At 41.6% G+C, this 17,210-nt stretch overlaps 1 protein-coding gene across 1 annotated transcript in view; it reads left to right on the plus strand.

The window, feature by feature from the left end:
- The window catches only part of RORA (RAR related orphan receptor A), a 406,637-nt gene that overhangs the window by 4,737 nt on the left and 384,690 nt on the right, over window positions 1–17,210 (plus strand). Inside the window, exon 3 of the mRNA XM_058422394.1 lies at window positions 14,213–14,362. The gene's annotated coding sequence lies outside the window, so the exon portion shown is untranslated. The remainder of the gene's footprint in view (window positions 1–14,212; window positions 14,363–17,210) is intronic.

The following is a 17,210-nucleotide window of genomic DNA, read 5'->3' on the forward strand; positions in this document are numbered from 1 at the left end:
GAAGCTGCTCTGAGGTTGTGTGCTACTGATGGCTGACACTCAGCCATATAGACACTATATACCAGAAGTCTTTTGAATTGTAGATCTGATGAGATAGAGCACGTTCACCTCTCAGCCAAAGCAGACAAACAGCCATGAAAATGGAGGAAAGTGGAAGATGGCATTTGCAATAGTAGTTGTGGGTTGCCAGTAGCGACCTGCTGCAGGGAGATTATTTCCTTAATTTTTGTCCTGTGATTGTCTTTAAGCCAGGCTGGCTGTAAGACAGTGACAGACCAGCTGTTACTCAGAGGGGAAATCCTACAAAGCTTGGCTGGAGGCATATGACCTTTTCTTCTCAAATGTTGACATTATTTTATGTTCTGTTGTTTCAGACTTTGATTGCTAAGACAGGTTTGACATGAGCTTCCAGGCTGATACTCTTCTCAGCTCTACCTTAGGAATTCAGGGTCCCTCTGACGGCCTATTAGAGGTCTCCACACAACAGCTATAGCTCCAGTGTTTCCAATTTGGCTAAACCAAAGAAACACGGCTTAGAGTTGCCTTTGGAACACAGGATACTCAAGTCAGCCAACCCTGCCTTCAAAAACTATTTCTTCCAGCGGCTGCAGCCTGAGGTAAATCATTCCCATTGGAACTCTCATGGGGCCCCTGCAAGGGCTGTCAGGAGATTATCCAGTTTGATATCTCCTCCAGTCCCCATGTCGCATCCTGCACTTTCCCAAAACTCAGTGCCACTGAGGTTCTGTTGTCTCCCAGTCCTGTATTGAACCGGGGCTGAGTCAGCTCCCTGGGGCACGAACATTCCGTTCTGGCAGTGGCAGCCTGTTGAGGCATTGCCTGTGTGAGTGAGAGGACGTGCAGTCCTGTTTGTGGGGCTGGCACAGCACCTGCCCTCCCCTTCGGGTGGGTGCAGCCTTTGCATAAAGGATGAGGAGGCTGTCAGGACGTTGGCACAGCACCTTGCCCTGGCCTGTAGGTTTTGGCCAATCTTGCCTCTTATCTTCGTTATCTCAAAGCGTGTGGTACGCTCTCGGTGTAGCAGCCAGGTGTAGGGGACTTCTGGAGAGAAGAGGAAGGAAGGAGGCTGGTGGTGGTGCTGAGAGCTTCTAGTGTGCTGCCTTTCTTCTTTCTCTGCTCCAGGTTTGTCTGAAAGCGCTGGAAGAGATGCTTTTTCTACAGCTTTAACATCTGACTGCGTTTAGTGGCTTCTGGCTTGTGCAAGTGTAATGGCTGAGTGAATGATGTTAAATATTTAATAGTATATTAAAGTTTTGGGGAGATGCAGTAATTAGTAAGTGCTGAGAAAGAATCAATGTGCAGAACATCATAAAAGCTGAAGGATGATTTTATAGAAGCTACACAAGACTGCTAGAAGTTAATGACATTGTGTGGAGTGCATCAAATGTATTAATGTTGTAAATAAACTTTGTAGATTTTTATCTGGTCATTTTTTGTTATGTTCTTTGTGTTCACAGTGGGAAGATTGGGACATGTTTCTACTGTAGCAGCCTTGTAGTCAGGTTAGGTAACAGAAGTTACTGGTGCTGTTTGTATGTTTTCAGTTCCGTTGGAATAATCTGGTCCAATACATTCAAAAGCTTTTTTAAAAGCTAAGATGCTGGGCAAAGCTGCAAAGATTTCAGGTTTCATTCCATACTCTTTTTCTAAACTAGAGTGGGAAAGGAGCTTTCCAGAAATCTTTATTCTCACTCTGGCTATTTGAACTGCGAATCTCTTACAAGAGAGGCAAATGTCCATCTGAATTCAGGCTTGTTGGGCTGGTTGTACCACAAACATTTTTAAATTTTAGAATTTTTTTTTCAGAAGAGTTTCAGATACAGGAATTGCTTGAATTTCATTTTGATGTTAACCAATGTTTGCAATCCCCAAAATAACAGTACTGTCAAAAACTAGGGTACTAGCTAGGTAACTCTTGGAATAAACAAAATAATGTTTCAGTAGATATTCATTGTCCTTGAAAAAAGTTAAAAGAGTCAAAGATAAATATTTAGTTCTAACCACAAAATTAGCACATTCTATGTAAAGTATTCATAATGAAGTACTGCTTAGAATTCAACAAAGCTTCTCTGATGAAATCACAAATGGGCTTGTGATAGTGGACACTTCTGCAGTGGTGCTAGTACATGGATTTTCTGGGAAAATAATATCTTGTGAAATACTTATGGTTATGAAAATGGTTGTATTTTTCAAGAGCAGGTATCTCATATCACAGGAAGTAAAGGTCATATATTTTCTAACTTCAAATTGCAATATGAGATATCTCTTTTCAAGTAATGGCAAATAACCAGAACAGGACTTCAAAAGCACGTGAAATGAATTGGTGTGTATTGCAGCAGTATCTCAGACAAAACTGAATTTTGCAGACCTTTAATTACTAGTTAACTTGATTCAAGATGGATCTGTATATAAGCTAAACAATAGATACAAAAGAGCATTATGCGGAACACAACATGCCTCTAACCATTGTTTGTTCCACTTGATTTGAAGTTCCACATAACAAGATGCCATTTGGACTGAGATTTACTGCATGCCTTACCTTTAGCAGTTATGCAGAAATTTTTTAATCATCTATAGTCATTACTCCAATTAGAAGTTAACTATTCCTTAGCTTTATTTTTTTTTAAAGTATATATTTAAATGTATATTTCATTACAGCAGATGGGAGTGTAAACTCTCAGCTCTTGGTAGCTGGAACTGGATGACTGCAGTCACTCTGAACACCTACAAGCACTATTTACTTCACTGATTTCAGGCATGGCTTGAGCTCTGTCTGCTTTGTGTACATGCACATACCTAGGTGTTTGGATAGTATCTTTCTGTCTATGCCATCTTTGAGTTAGGTGGGGCAGTTACTGGGCAGTGGGTGTTCTGTAACCTCTTGGGGGTTCCTTACTGCTGCAGGGCTCAGGAAGAGGACTGTGCTTGAACATGTGGAAGTGAAAATCCCTTTTAAGTTTCTCTCTGATTTATAGCTTGGTGCTGTATGATGTGTGGAGCAGCCTGGATGCTGTCTGCTGCCTGAGGGAGGGAAGGCAAATCCCACTGCTCTGGCTTTCTGTCATCCCTTCAATAAGGAGTTCCCAACCCTGGCACTGCAAGGATGCTTCTCCTTCCAGCTTCCATATTAGTGGAGTATTTTGCCTCTTGCAGCAGTGGGGAGCACAGCTGGGCTGGTAGTGGAGACGCTTGTTCTGTGTGATCTCCCTTACTAAGGGGTAACCCAAGGCTGTTGGAGGGTGAAACGCTGTAAAAAAAAAAAAAAGTCACATCTGGAGGGAGCACCCTTGTCACTACATGTAAGTAGTGTCGGTAGACACATGACTCTGGCAGGGCCCAAGCCATCTATAGGGAATGGGAGTGAGCAACAGCAGTTCGCCACAGCTGGTGGGACCTATGGTCAGCATCATGCCAGCTATTGCTGATAATTCCCATGTGATAATTCCCATGTGTAGTGTGTTAATAAACATGCTTCTTATTAATTAAATCAGTCTATGCATCTTGTCCTTTCTTCTGAGTGTCCAGAACAAAGGACATCTCCCTGTGTTGGTGTTGCACAGATTACAGTATGGAGCCACTATTTTTCTGCTAGAAAAGGGTCTGCTGAATTCCATGCTAAGGTCTACAACATGCATTATTTTTCAATTAAAGTATTTTAATTAATTTCTCTCCAGAGAAATGTGAGTTGTGTTTGTATTCCTGTGCAAGCAATTGTAGCAAGACAATAGCAGGTATGAAAGAGCCCCATTGCTTTCTGCGATCAGTGGGTGTTTATTTGTGGAACAAATGGCACTGACAGTTCATCAGAACTTAAATTTGCAATCCACATTAGAAATTCAGTAATATCTTTCATCTGTACTTGCAAATATAAATTGCCCTCTGCAGAATGGCTTACATGAATTTCTGAGGAAACTGTCAAAAAGGGTATTACAGCATGTTTTTCAAGAAGAAAAATGGCTTCAAAAGAATCTGCCCCATAACTTTATGAAGCAGCTGGAGCAGCGCTGCTTTGATTCCTTGTCCCAGCTTCTTCCAGCTTTTCTCACTCCTATGGTCACTGTCTCAGCATGCAGACAACAACAGAGTGAGGGACTGGAAAAGCTTTGGTTGTGAGGCTTTCAGCCCTAGACAGGAGATGTGAAGCTCTGGTGGGTGCACAGCAGGCCTGAAAGGACAGCTGGGCAGAAATAAGGAAACAAGTAAACTGTTGGAGTATGTTACAGCTGTAAGTTGTCACAAACCATTGTAGTTGCTTATTTTCTTCTGTGCTCTCCACATTTGTGCATATCCTCAGGTCTGTGATCAGTAACAGCAGCATGGAATACGTTTTCTTTTATTGTTGAAATAGGGGGGAATAGATGGTCATTGCTTTTTGTTGTGATGCTGCTAGCGGAGAAGAATGAGCAGAGAAATGGAGAAATGCTTGTAGATTTGTGCTGATCCTCTTTGCCCACTCCTCAGGAGGATGGTTTGGTGGGTTTGGGGCAGTCTTTGAGCAACAGCAAAGGAAACAGGGCATCAGGAGCTTCAATTTCCACCTGCTCAAGTAGGACTACTGAGCCATGTGTTATGTCATTGTAGACTTGAAAGGGTTTACTTTCATAACAGAATAGAAAGTAAAACAGGTTGTTTAATTGAAAGTAATCCATAGACACCTACTGTGTAGAAATCCAGGAATAACTGGGCTGTTAGAAGAAAGATCAAAGAGTGTTTTTCACCTTCACTGCTGGATTCATTATAAAAATGCATGATTCATTAAACTTTAAGTGTCACGTGCATCGACTGATTTTGCAGATTAAGCAGACATCAATTTAAAAAAGATTCTATATTTTTTCAACAAAAAGTATCAAGTTGTACCAAATTTGGAATATTAACTAAGAAAAAGATCTCATGCTTGGATCTGATGAAAACATAATTGTGTTATGCTTCATATAAAACACATGTGTAACAAGGGTTCCTGCTTTGAGCACCTTGCTTTCTCAAATTCTAGTACGAGGAGAGGCAGGTCTTCTTTAGCAGGTGAGATTTGTACAGATGGTGAAGCACAATTCTCTTGATACTGGTGATGTGTTATTCCCTGTACTGCCTGCAAGTTGGTTATTTCAAGCCAGGCCAAAGCCCCTGCACAGTGAGAAACCAAACATGGAAGTTCTGACTATTACCCCCCCTTAACCTGGAATGGAGAACAGACATGATTGTTTCCATTATCATAGCAGTCTAGGAAGAAATTATTTAAAAAAAAAATCTGCCATTTATTTCATTGTTTGTTGCCTGGCAGATGCTGTCAGGGGAAGGTCAGAGGATGCCCATTCATCAGTACAAGAAGGTGATAAATGTCAGATCATATTTTGTGCATATTTCCCTTGTAAACACTTTGCTTTGATGTATGCATGTTTGTTTTAAAATTAGATGCATTGAAACAAAAATTCTGTCCCTCAGCTGCTTTCTGTGTTTCTTGAGACATAAATGTACAGAGTTTTATGATGGTTGTGCATCATCTGTGGATGCACAACCTGAAGTATATCCACATGATGGAAATAGCAGAAGGGGATATTGTCCTGCTTCAATCAGTGAAATTTTAGCAGGCTTTAAAGGCATAGCTGTGTCCTGTTGTATTAACTTAAAGGAAAACCTCTGATCTTAGGCACCTGTGAGATTTTCAGAGTGGTGATGGCTGAGTTTGAAGACCTGCAGTTTGTGTCCCCTCGCTCAGGCCCTGTGGGCACTGTGTGTTGGGCCCAGCTCAGGACAGCCCTCTGTGAGCTGCTGCTGGGCACTTGCTCTGCCACTGCACAGGGTTTGATCAGCACGTGCACATTCCTGACAACATCGTGTTCCTGACAGTCCTCCTGCCATGTCCTTGGTGCTCTGGAGATAACCACGGTGTCTCCTTGCCAGTGTGGCTGTTGGATCTGCCTGTACTCCTTGGGTTTGACCTGAGGAGGGCAAAGGCAGCGCCAGAGGGTTTGTGACTGGTACACCCAGATTTTTGGCAAGGTGCAAATTAATAGCTTTTCTAGCAGCTGTTGATAAAGTGTTCCTGAGGGAAGTGCTAACTGTGGGCATAGCTCAATCCAGAGAGAAAAAAAACCCCCACAACTTTGGAGGTGCTTTACATGAGTAGTCTCCTGCATTTAGAAATAGGTAGGGTAAGGTAACTTATCTTTTAATGGATAAGTTAACACGTTTGTGGAAAACTTCTACACAGCACATTGGGAAAGAGGAGTATCACAATTGACTCAAGAGACAAGACACCACAGGCTGGATTTCAAAGATATGCAGTATTTAATTACTGTCCTGATAGCGACATAATCACAGTATCCATCCAGTGTTCATGGAAACCAGTTCTGTTTTTAACAGCGTTCAGGGAGGTCTGGACCAGGATACAATCTACACCTGTGTTCATGTTTGCTTAACAATAATATTTTTTGAGGTGTGACTAAATAACATTCAATATTTGCATAATGTCGCTTACCTGGAAAATTCATGTAACTGCTGAAAATTAATTTAAAGCAGATAACTGCTTTGACTGATCAAAAGCACAGAAATGTCAAAACCTGCATGTCTTTCTTTCCACATTGTTGTAAGGCATACGGTTTTGGTGATGAATTCTTCCCTGGAAAGGAAGCTCAGCTTGGTTGTTAGGGTATCTCCTTGCACTGGGTGACACGGTGCAATAATGGCCGTGGGCACATGAAACATTGAGAGAGAAGGCAGGGTGTGTGTTACAGTGCATTGGTTACTCTGCAGCGCTTGCTGTGTGTGTTCTTACCCTGCAAAGCCCCTGATGGAGCAGGTTTCCTGCAGCAGTTCCCTTCTCCAGCCACGCCAGAGAGCCCCCAGTGCCGTAAGTTCACACCCCGGCTGACTTTGCAGTAGTTCATTTGCGTGCTGACTCTTGGTTTCTGGTATTTGTAACAGAAATGCTTTTTGAATTTCAGAGGAAATAAATTTTGTAGATACCCAGTTACACTGGGACAGTGTTTCAAAAAATTCTTTAATTAAGCACTATATAACTTTGGAGACTGATAAGACTGAGAGATGTGCTGAGAAGTATCCATAATGTCTTGGCATATGCATGCTAATATATTTCAATGTTTTAGTTTTAATCTATTCTCACTTGTCTCTGTTGCACTCTTTTTTCCCTTCCCTTTGGATAGGAGCTTTGCTTTGCTAGGAAACAATGAAACTTGTTCTTTGAGAAAGGAAAATATTTTCCTCTTGTGCAAGATAAACTCCTTATATGCTGGCCCTTCTGTTTGTGTCCTGAGGGGTTACTGGAGGCTACTGGAAGTGAAATTTTATCTCCAGTAGCAAAAGAGCTTTCAGACCCACAGTTGTGGTCACTGAGTAACTTCAGCTGAGAAGCCTGGCTATTGAGGCAATACATCATCGTGGTGCAGGTGCAATTGTATGCCAAACTCAGGAAAAATATTTTGCATATTAATAGATTGTTTTTAAACTTATTTCAAGGCCATTCATTTTAGTTTTCTGATGGACATATGCTGTCTAGTCAGCAAGAACTTAAAGGAGCACATTTTGCTTTGTACATTAGAACCTGTAGGACTTCTAGGGTGTGTGTCTTGCCTATAAAAGAGTTATTTGATGTAGAAAAATCCACTGAGTTTGTTCCTGCTTTCTTTTCATTAAAGGTAATCTTTCAATCACATGATGTGAACAAAAGTGGTTAGAGGATTTCTTTCAGCTGAGGAAGCTGCCAGCTACTCAATGAATTCTGTTTCTTTTAACAGTTTTTAAGTTAAGGATAGATGAAACAAAGATAAATTTTATTGTCCAAGTGGGACATTATGCACAGCACATTCAAACACAAAGAAATTTTCTGATAGCATTAGGGAAAAGAGCTGGTCTTGGTCTTAGGATGCAGCCATCAGCAGTCGAGTTCTAACGAGTTTTATGGTCCAGGGCTTGATTTATTTTCTTCTTCTATTCACTCTAATACTTTCCTTTCTCTTTTAGAGATCTTTTCTGCCCCCAGTTCTCAAAATATTTGTGTCTCTGAAGTAAACAGGCATCACAATCTAAAGGTATAATTAGCAAGAGGAGAAGGATCCTCACAAGCACAGGCAGTTCCAGAGCAGCCAAACCAAGCTGTGCTGGCCTTTGAGCAGGGAAGGTGCTGTTGGTGCAAAGAGCCCGTGGGGTAACTGAGCACTGACACGGAGTGCTGAGAGCGAGAGCCCTTCCATGTCACTTATGTTGGGACATGGAATCATGGCTGTGTGTGCTGTGGCTCCGTTGGCTGGCAGGATGACAACTGCAACAGACTGTCAATATCATGTGCTCGGCTTTATGGTTTCCCCTCAGGGTATTGCATGTTTAGCTCAGCTGGTAAAGCCCAGCGCATCTCTACTTGATCTTCGTTTGTCCCCATGACTACGTGTGCTCTGTGGGCTACTTTTGGACTAGTGCTCTCCAGCTGTATTCCTCCTTTTACTACAAATGATGCTGCAGCAAGGAATGAATGTTTCCTTCTGATAGTTAAAAATAATCTTATAGAACACAGATTTTATTCCTTTTTTCTTCTTGTCTGCTTGCCAGTACCCTGCTAATAAACATCATTGGGCTATGATGCTCTCAGATTTCTTATATTTAATTTTGGGTTCTACCTGAGGGGAAATGATTACTTTGTAATCCAACCCAGACAGGGCAGCGTTACTTGTTCTTCCCTTGTTCTACTCATCATAGCTCCAGTTTGAATTATTATAATAATACTTTTTTTCCGATTCACAGCTGCATGGTGAGTTGAATCTTTGTCTTTCAGTCTCTTTTTGCTGGTGCCCTCACTTCTCCTGATGTCTCCCATGCAACATGATTTATTTTTGAGTGTAAATGCTATTTCATATCATCACACTGCATCATTCTGTGTTACTTTCCTGTCCTGGAAACTTTTTCCTTGCAGTACAGAGTGTGGTGGGTTTTTCTATCTGCCATTACTGTCCATTAACCAGCTGATTTTAGACTGCGTTTTGTCTTCATTGTTTTCAGTCCAAGTGTGACCCTTTAATCAGGCTTAATAGATAGTCTGCTCTTTTATTGTTAATCTTCCTGTAACCCATAACTGATGGCCACTGCTCAAGTTGGTGATATTACAGAAGAACATGCAGAACATGTAATTGTCTTTTAACAACTGTAGTTTTCTCTCTGCTTCTTCCTGTAACTATTGTTAGGTCTGCTGTGGGTTTTGATTTGTATAACCAAATAGCGTTCTCCTTCTCAACCATGGGATAAAATATCTTACTTTAAAATCACATCAGATTTGTCCCTCTAATGGGAACAAGGCACTTGAAGGGTCAAAGACTCCTAGTTTACTGTGTGGATTGCAAATACTCAGGAAAATGTGTTTTCATTAATATTCATGGAACACTCTCATTCTGCAAACATTTGTGTGAACAGTATTTGTCAGAATCTACTTAGTATACCTAAGCCTCCAATAGAAGTTTAACATCCTAGGCCAGCATTTCTTTCAAGGCTGTAACAGGTTATTCATTTCGTCAAGCAGGCTGTTTGCAACACTTTGTGTTTAACTGCATGTCAGCCATAGGAAATCATGGATAAGCTACAAGATTGGCTTCTCCATGGGAATTCATGCCGGCTTGCACACAACTTCTTTAGCTAACTCTATTACTGTGCAGTTATTAGCAAGTAGATATATGTGGTGCTGACAGCTCCTGACAGGAGAATGCTTTATTACATAAAGTTTGCAAAGAAAAAAACCTTACAACATGACAATCTTTTATTCCCAGAAAGCTACATATTAGACAAGAATCCACATAATTAATATTAATTGTAATAAAGTGTGACAATCAAGAAAGAATAACGTAAGTCTGCTTGTAAGTCAAGACCTCAATAGTGTGGAAGAAATAGAGCCAGCCAGAGATGGATGATGGAAGAACACTGGTGCTTGAATAATTCATGGAAAAGCACAGTATATTGCATGTGAGGTCTGGAGCCTTTTAAAGGCCTGTGAATTAGATGACAAAATTCACTCAGTTCAGGTAAGTAAGAGAAGAGAATGGGGAATTCACATGTGATGTAGCATAAACTATTAATAAGAGTTAAAAGGTCATGTAGTTCCCATGTCAAGTGCGAATGATCAGGAACAAAAATTGCCAAAGATGTATGTAATTTTTAAAGAAACAAAAGCAAATATGACCTTTGTAAAAGCTTTGATAATGTGAAGGCTTGTTAGCTGCATGTTTCTGGCATTTAAAAAACCCCAGACTATTCCATTTTGTGAACAATATTCACAGCGGGTATTAAAACAGAGCATTAAAACAGGAGCAGACCAGAGCCCTGTTACGTACTTGGGGCTATAATGAACAGCACTGTTACGTGGTTTGGGCTATGATTGGAGGTGAGTGTGAGAAGATAAATTCTTGTGTGAATGCTTTGACCTCATGTAATATTGCTTCAGTAAATTACGGCTATGCTCTTGAAAAAGATAAGCTGAAAACAAGGAGGTAATGCTGTGGGGGATGGAGTGGTAAAGGTGTCTTGTGCTGAATGAGGATTCTGCTACAGATGTGAACAAGGGTATTTCTGGGGAAAACATAGTTTGGTAGAGAGACCATTTGACCTGAAAGAAAAATCTGAATTTTTAGGTTTGTCAGCAGGATTTAATAATGAAACTTGAAATCTCCTGGCTTTCCAAAGTCACTTAGTTTGACCATCAGCCTTGTCAGTGATCAGCCAGGCCTGTCCTCCCTTCTGTGGCTATGAGAAGGTGTCTCTGACATTTACAATGGTCTGATGGATGTTTCTGGGCAGTCCCTTTTCATTTACTCAAAGAGAACAAATCAAATACTGCAGTGCATGAGTGGGAAATTAGAGAGTTTTTGGTTATTGTTTTGTCTATGCAGTTATCACTTTACCAATTGTCTCCTGGCTAGTGAAGCTGTTGATTTTGCTCTTACCAAGAAAGTAGAAAGAGGAATCTTAGGTTGGAGGGGAGAAAGGGTAAGCAAGTAAACTCTGGGTTGCAGAGCATACCTGTGCAGGTCTGGGACTGGCAGCACTGCTTCCAGCCCTGCAGCATGAGGCTCTTGGAGGAACAGGCCTCTGAAGGCCCATTTCTTTGACATCATTGCAGGACAGTTATCTTCCAGCACAGTCATTCAAGGGCATCTGCCTCGGTGGCAAAAGCCAGAGACACAGGAATCCATTCTTAGAAACAGTAAGGCCATAGGGTCTGTGGCAGTGGGTACACCTTGGGCTTGGGGATGAGGTACTGAAGTTCTGATACATCCTCTGTCAGATATTTGGACAGTGAACAGAGTTTGTTTTGCACCGTCTTCCCTTTCTTGTTTCTGATGTGACAGATTTGTGTTAATGTATATCGTTGCACCATAGAGGTTGTCACAGGGAAGTGAGAAGTTCTGGCAGCTGAGTAAAGGGTGTTTGGGAACTATCAGTGTTGGGAATGGTGTGGGAAATAATTTGGAAGCTGGGTATGAGCATGTTGTTTCTGCCTTCAACACTGAAGGAGCAAACAATATAGTTTCATCTTGCAATTCAACAGAAATGTATGAGTAATTGACATTCTGCGTTACTATTGTTTTGACTTTCAACAAATCCAATAAAGTTGTGTGGAATGGGTTCTCATACAAGTAGTATTTCCTCAGTTAATCTCTAATTACAAGAATTAAAGGTAAAATTTTTCTGTTCTCTCGTCTGGGGTTGTAGCTGAGTGAGAGCACTGCCTTGTTGGTCTGCCTGTTACAACACCTTGAAACAATACAGCAAAATGTCCCCTTCAGCAGAGGAACTTTTTCCGACAGAAAGACAAAACAAACATTGCAAATACATAGTTCCTTTAGCTGCACTAGCTGGGATATATGGGCAAAGCATTTAGAAGCTGTTTTATTTTTCAGCAAGCATTTATGACAAGTAGTAGAATCCTTTACTGCATCATGTTCAGCATTTTGCTGGGGTCATTTCTACTAAGGAGCTGAAACTTCAGTGTGTACAGGAATAGTGCATCTAGAAAACAGGGAGCCTGTCCCTGCCTAGGGGGTTGGGTAGGTGTCCATAATTATGGCAAGGTGATCACTGAAGACACATGCAGATGTGATTGTAAGAGCAGCTGGGAAAAGGCACTTAGCTGAAGAAAATCAGTTGCTGTAACTGAAGTGTTTCAGGAACATACTTTAATCCTAGCTTTAGGTGGAGTTAAGCTTCTGAATAACCAATAGGAGTTGGCTGGCAAGATGGTCTTTTACACGTGTATATGCTAATGTAAATGTCATAACGCAAATTTAAGCATTCAAGAACATTATGTGGATTTGGGAAAATCCTGAAAATTTTAATTCCATAAGCAAAATATTATTTTGGCAGCACATGACAGAAATAATCCTGCTCCCAGATGTTTCATACTGTTGCAGTTGAGACTAGTTGCATGGTTGTCTTCAAGACAGCTCTAAAATAACACAAAAGCTTCTTGGAATATGAAGCAACTCAATTATACAGTGAAGCGAAGAACCATGTCTGAATTCTTAACATTGCTCAGCCTTCTGGGGAAATACAATGGGAAACAGAGTCTTCACCAAGAGTAAAGTATGTCAGCTAGAGGACAGAGTCAAAGACAACTCTTGAAACCAAAGAAGGGAGAAGTCACCTTCTGCACATTTTCTATGGTGGACTGTGTGCCTGTGCTCAGGCTGGGTGCTGACAGCTGACTTGGGCACTCTGGGGCTGGCGTGGAGGAGTCTGAGTATTCATTTATTTCACAGCAGTAAGATTTCCTCACTTGGTTACATGCTTATTTTGCCAGCAAGTTCAAATGTAGTTAAATTTCTTGCTCCAAGAACTGGGTCTTAGTGGAAATTGCCAGGTGCAAAATACAAAATATACAGAAATACTTGTAAATGGGTTGATGTATTGCTGTGAGAGGTGCATATCCTCCATTTCTATTTCTTCAGAAATGGCGAGGAATCCTCAGGTAGAGAAATGCTTTTTAAGAGTAATTAAGTGTAAATGTTTGCTTTTATTGACCTGTGTTTCAGTGTCATAAACTGAACCCCATAAGAAATGTGTGTTGCTGTGTGGGTGACTGTGCAGAAATTGCCCAGAGAGGATGTGGAGTCTCCCTCCCTGGAGATCTTCCGGAGCTGTCTGGATGCAATCCTGTGCCCTGTGCTCTGGGATGACTCTCTTGGAACCAGGAGGTTGCACTAGAATCACTGTGGTCCTGTCCAGTCTTGCCCATTCTGTGATCCAGTGTTCATCAGTGTTCAAGATAATTCTTTACTGTTGCATTTGTCACTGGAACTCAGGTGTGTAGGTTTTACTAAATAAAGCTGTATGAAGAGGGCTTTAGCCTTCCTCCATCTAGGACATGCAGAGAATGCCTTGCAGACTCTTTGTGCTGCCTTTTCTCAAGCTGCAATGAAGGCTGTGACTGTTTCCTCTGTACTTACAAGGTGGCTTTGCAGGCCCACTGCTGCCACTGCAGAGCTCTGCTGCACAGAGGGGCATGCAGCAGACAGACAGATGGACAGACAGCTGCGGCCTTAGCAGGGCATGTGTCCATCCTAGTGCACAAAGGACAATGTGCAGGAATCTGTCCCTGCCAGGTCACACCTGCACATCTGCTTAGGTGGACATCTCTAAAGTGCTGAATTGGACTTACTTTCTCAAGAACTTAAAATGTTGTTAGCTCAACAGTATATTTTACAAGCTCTAACAGAAAGTTATCAAGCCACCCTTGAAACTGGTCCTAGTTTGGTCGCTGACCCTTGGTGTGGGACTGCCAGGGCAAAATGACAGCTCTGGATCTTCCAAGGCCTGGCCCAGTGCAGTCCCCCCTGTGAGGAGCAGTGCTGGGTCCCCCCTGTTCGTCATGGCCTTGCAAAGTGCTTCTGTCCCATTACTTTAATTGATGTAGCTGTGGGGTGTGTGTTTATGATGCGCAGTACTCAGTTACCTGGCTTTTCACGGCCCATCACGGCCTTCCGGTGGTTTCAGTAAGGTCCCATTTAACAGCCTCGTGACAACAGCTGTCCCAGGGAAATGGCAAAGTGTGACAAAGAGATCTGTGCACACAGGGTGGGTGACATGAGCTATAACCTGGATGTCAGCATCAGTGACAGCCTTCAAATGAGTTGTCTTGCTTACAGCTCTCTTTAGCTACTTGCTTTCCTGTAAACACGCTGTTGTTTTTTCCCTGTTGCAGGGTAAATCGGATCTGAAATCATCTGTGCAAGTGCAAGAGGGGATTTTCTCTAGGGCAAGACTCTTGTTAAAGTTGGAAGTTCTCCCTGTGGACCAACACATCCCCCTTCTGTGAGCAGATTTCTCCTGGAATGCTGAGGATTTGTTTATGGTGAGTACAGTTGTTATAAGCAAGATAGGAAATAGAAGGATATGAAAATAAAACCACAGGCTGGAAGTCAAGAGAGGTAAGACTTTCTGTATTGTTTTATATAGTGTATATTTTCAGATTTTGATTTTCAGCAATGTATAATTTTGAGTATTGCCCATTTTAAAATTTACTCCATTACCCACTGGGTGGGGAGAAGGACAATTTGTTTTCAATGTGGTTTAATGGTACAAAGCCAACAAATTCACTGTCACATGCAGCACGTTTTTCTCCTCATTCTTTCTGCCCTGGAGTTACCCTTAATTGTTTAATGTGTTGTCATGCTATAGTGCCTTGTACAATAGCTTTGCTTGGCTGCCTGCTTGAATGGGGAGTGGAGGGAAGGAGGAGGATGGATTCCCCCTCCTGCATCTCAGTGCAGCAGTGGAGAGTCCTTGTTAGGTATGTTTGGGTTTGGGGGGGGTGGAACAGAGTTTAGAGTGTGCTACAGCTTTGTGGGATTAGCAGAGGCTTGAGGGGCCCAATTTAATTGAGTGTTCTGGTTGTACTGCTTCTAATGTCCTTTGCAATTACGGGTACAGAGAATATCTGGTATCTAAGACTGGAGTGAATTTTGTATTTCAAATTTTGCAATATTGACCAGTAATAAAATAAAAATACAAGTAGAGGGAGAGGGCCCTTATAAATTGATGTTTGATCATATAATAGTTACCATAAGGCTGAATATAAGAAGCTTAGAGTGAGGCTGGACATATTCCAAACACTTTTTACACTCTTATGAAAAATTTAAGGAAATGGCATGTTGAGCACTTTCAACTTTATTTATGAAAAAATAAATTGTAAAATCAGACTGTCTGGCTGAAGTCTCTTGGACTTTTAGCAGTAACATACCTTTCTGTATGCCTAAGGTAGTGCCCAGTTACATGGGTTTTATTTTACACAGAAGCTAGAAAAGTCTAGATTTCTGTTTTGAAAACATTGTTGGATAAGAAGCTTCGTTTGAATTTAATGACATCCTGTGAGGCACTTCTTCCCATGTCCTGATGCTAAATCGAGGAAAAGAGGAAACATTTTATTTTCCTCCATCACTTTGTGATACCAGGGTAGTTGTTAGGCAGTGCCCTTATATCCCTCCTCAGTGACATGCCCAGCCTTTTACTGCATAGGTAACCCCCCTTTAATTATGGAAAGACACAAGTACCCAGAATGGGAAACTAACTCAAGCTGTTAGCCTCACTTTTGACCTCTGACAATGCTTCACACTCCTGAGCCTTCCATAAGAGGATCTCCACATGCTCACAACCATTAGCAAATATAACCTGCCAGCTGCCTTGGTAGGTGAGCACTATGTTCGTGTGCGGCCCCTTCAAATAGGGAAACTGAGAGACACAATTTCTGCTTTATTGCCTGAAAAAGCACTTTGCAGAACATACAGAAGGATGTGCTTGCCTGGAGGAGATTAGAGCATAAAAACAACCACAACAGATCAAATGGATGGGGGAGAACAAAAGAGATTGGGGCCAATGGAAAGGGGAGAAAGGCTGCAAGCCCATGTGGTCACTTTGGGAGTGATATCCAAGCCTTTGTGCCATGGCTGTGGATTTCATCCTGTAAGGCTTGAGATTTCTGTCACATTTGTAGAGTTAAAAACCAGGGACAGGTCGGAGAAGGATCATGGACACAGGTGAAGAGACGCTAAGCAGCATGCAATTCAAACTGGTAGGAAGAAGGCAGTTTAAAAGTGGTTCATCTACCACAGGCACCGAAGTAAGGCAAGGAAAGGCTGGCACGAGTGAGCCTGGGCTGACTGGGTGCAGCTGTGGAAAAGCCAGAGGTCTCTGCCAGCACGGTGCTGCCTGCCTCCAGGAGCACCAACAGCTCACTGGGGGGCAGAACCAACCAGCTCCAATAGATCTACCTCAAAGTACCTTCTGTGCATTTCCTGACTAATCAGCCTGGGTGACACACGTATCTGAGATGATCTGGAGGAAAAGGGAACGTTCTTTCGGTGAGATGATGTTGGGAAGATGCTTTTCCGCTCTGGTTTTTGTTCTTACCTATTTTCATGCACAGCATCTTATTAGAAGATAGGAAGCCTTCAACACTGAAGAGAGGGCTGTGGCATCAACATGTATTATTCAGGATTCTAGAAATTGCTATTACTGTGTTTCATTTTATATCCAGAAATATACTGCTGTTGAAAACGAAACAGATTGGTAGACCTTCATCTGTAGGATGAGTTTTGTGAAAAGTTGTATGCAGAGAAGGGCAAAATAGAGCTTGACTACTGTGTGCTAGAAACTATTGGCTATATTTTGATTAATATTTGTCACTAGCACCACTTAATGTCAAATGCTTATTCAGCTTATGATTTAAAGTCATTCAATGCACTGCATAATTGTAAGTAGGAGACATTTATGCATCTGGTATTTAAATGGAGTATGTGTACTTTGCATTCCAGAGCATCCCTAAGCACTGCTGTTAGAATTGTCATTTTAAAAATATGTTTTGTCCTGCTTTTAGAGCCCATTTAATCTTTTCCCCATTAATCTGCTTTCCCTAAACCTTTCTCTAATTCTTCTGAAGGATCCCCCACCTGCTGTGCAGGCTACACAACACAGTGAATCTAATCATGTCTGGAATTATCATTTTTATCAGTTTAATCCATATTTTTCTGTTATTTGCTTTACAAAGCCTTAGACATTTTATGCACTGTGGTAAGTAATGGAGCAATTGTAGTGGTTGGTGTCTTTTCAAAAAAACCAGTGACAATACAGTTAAAATAATCAATTTAGATTATTTTATGGAATGCAGCATTAGTATTCCATGGAAGTTAAGCTTGATCCTTAGA

This window comes from Hirundo rustica, chromosome 13 (genome assembly GCF_015227805.2).
Source record: "Hirundo rustica isolate bHirRus1 chromosome 13, bHirRus1.pri.v3, whole genome shotgun sequence".
In the NCBI taxonomy this organism is placed as follows: Eukaryota; Metazoa; Chordata; class Aves; order Passeriformes; family Hirundinidae; genus Hirundo; species Hirundo rustica.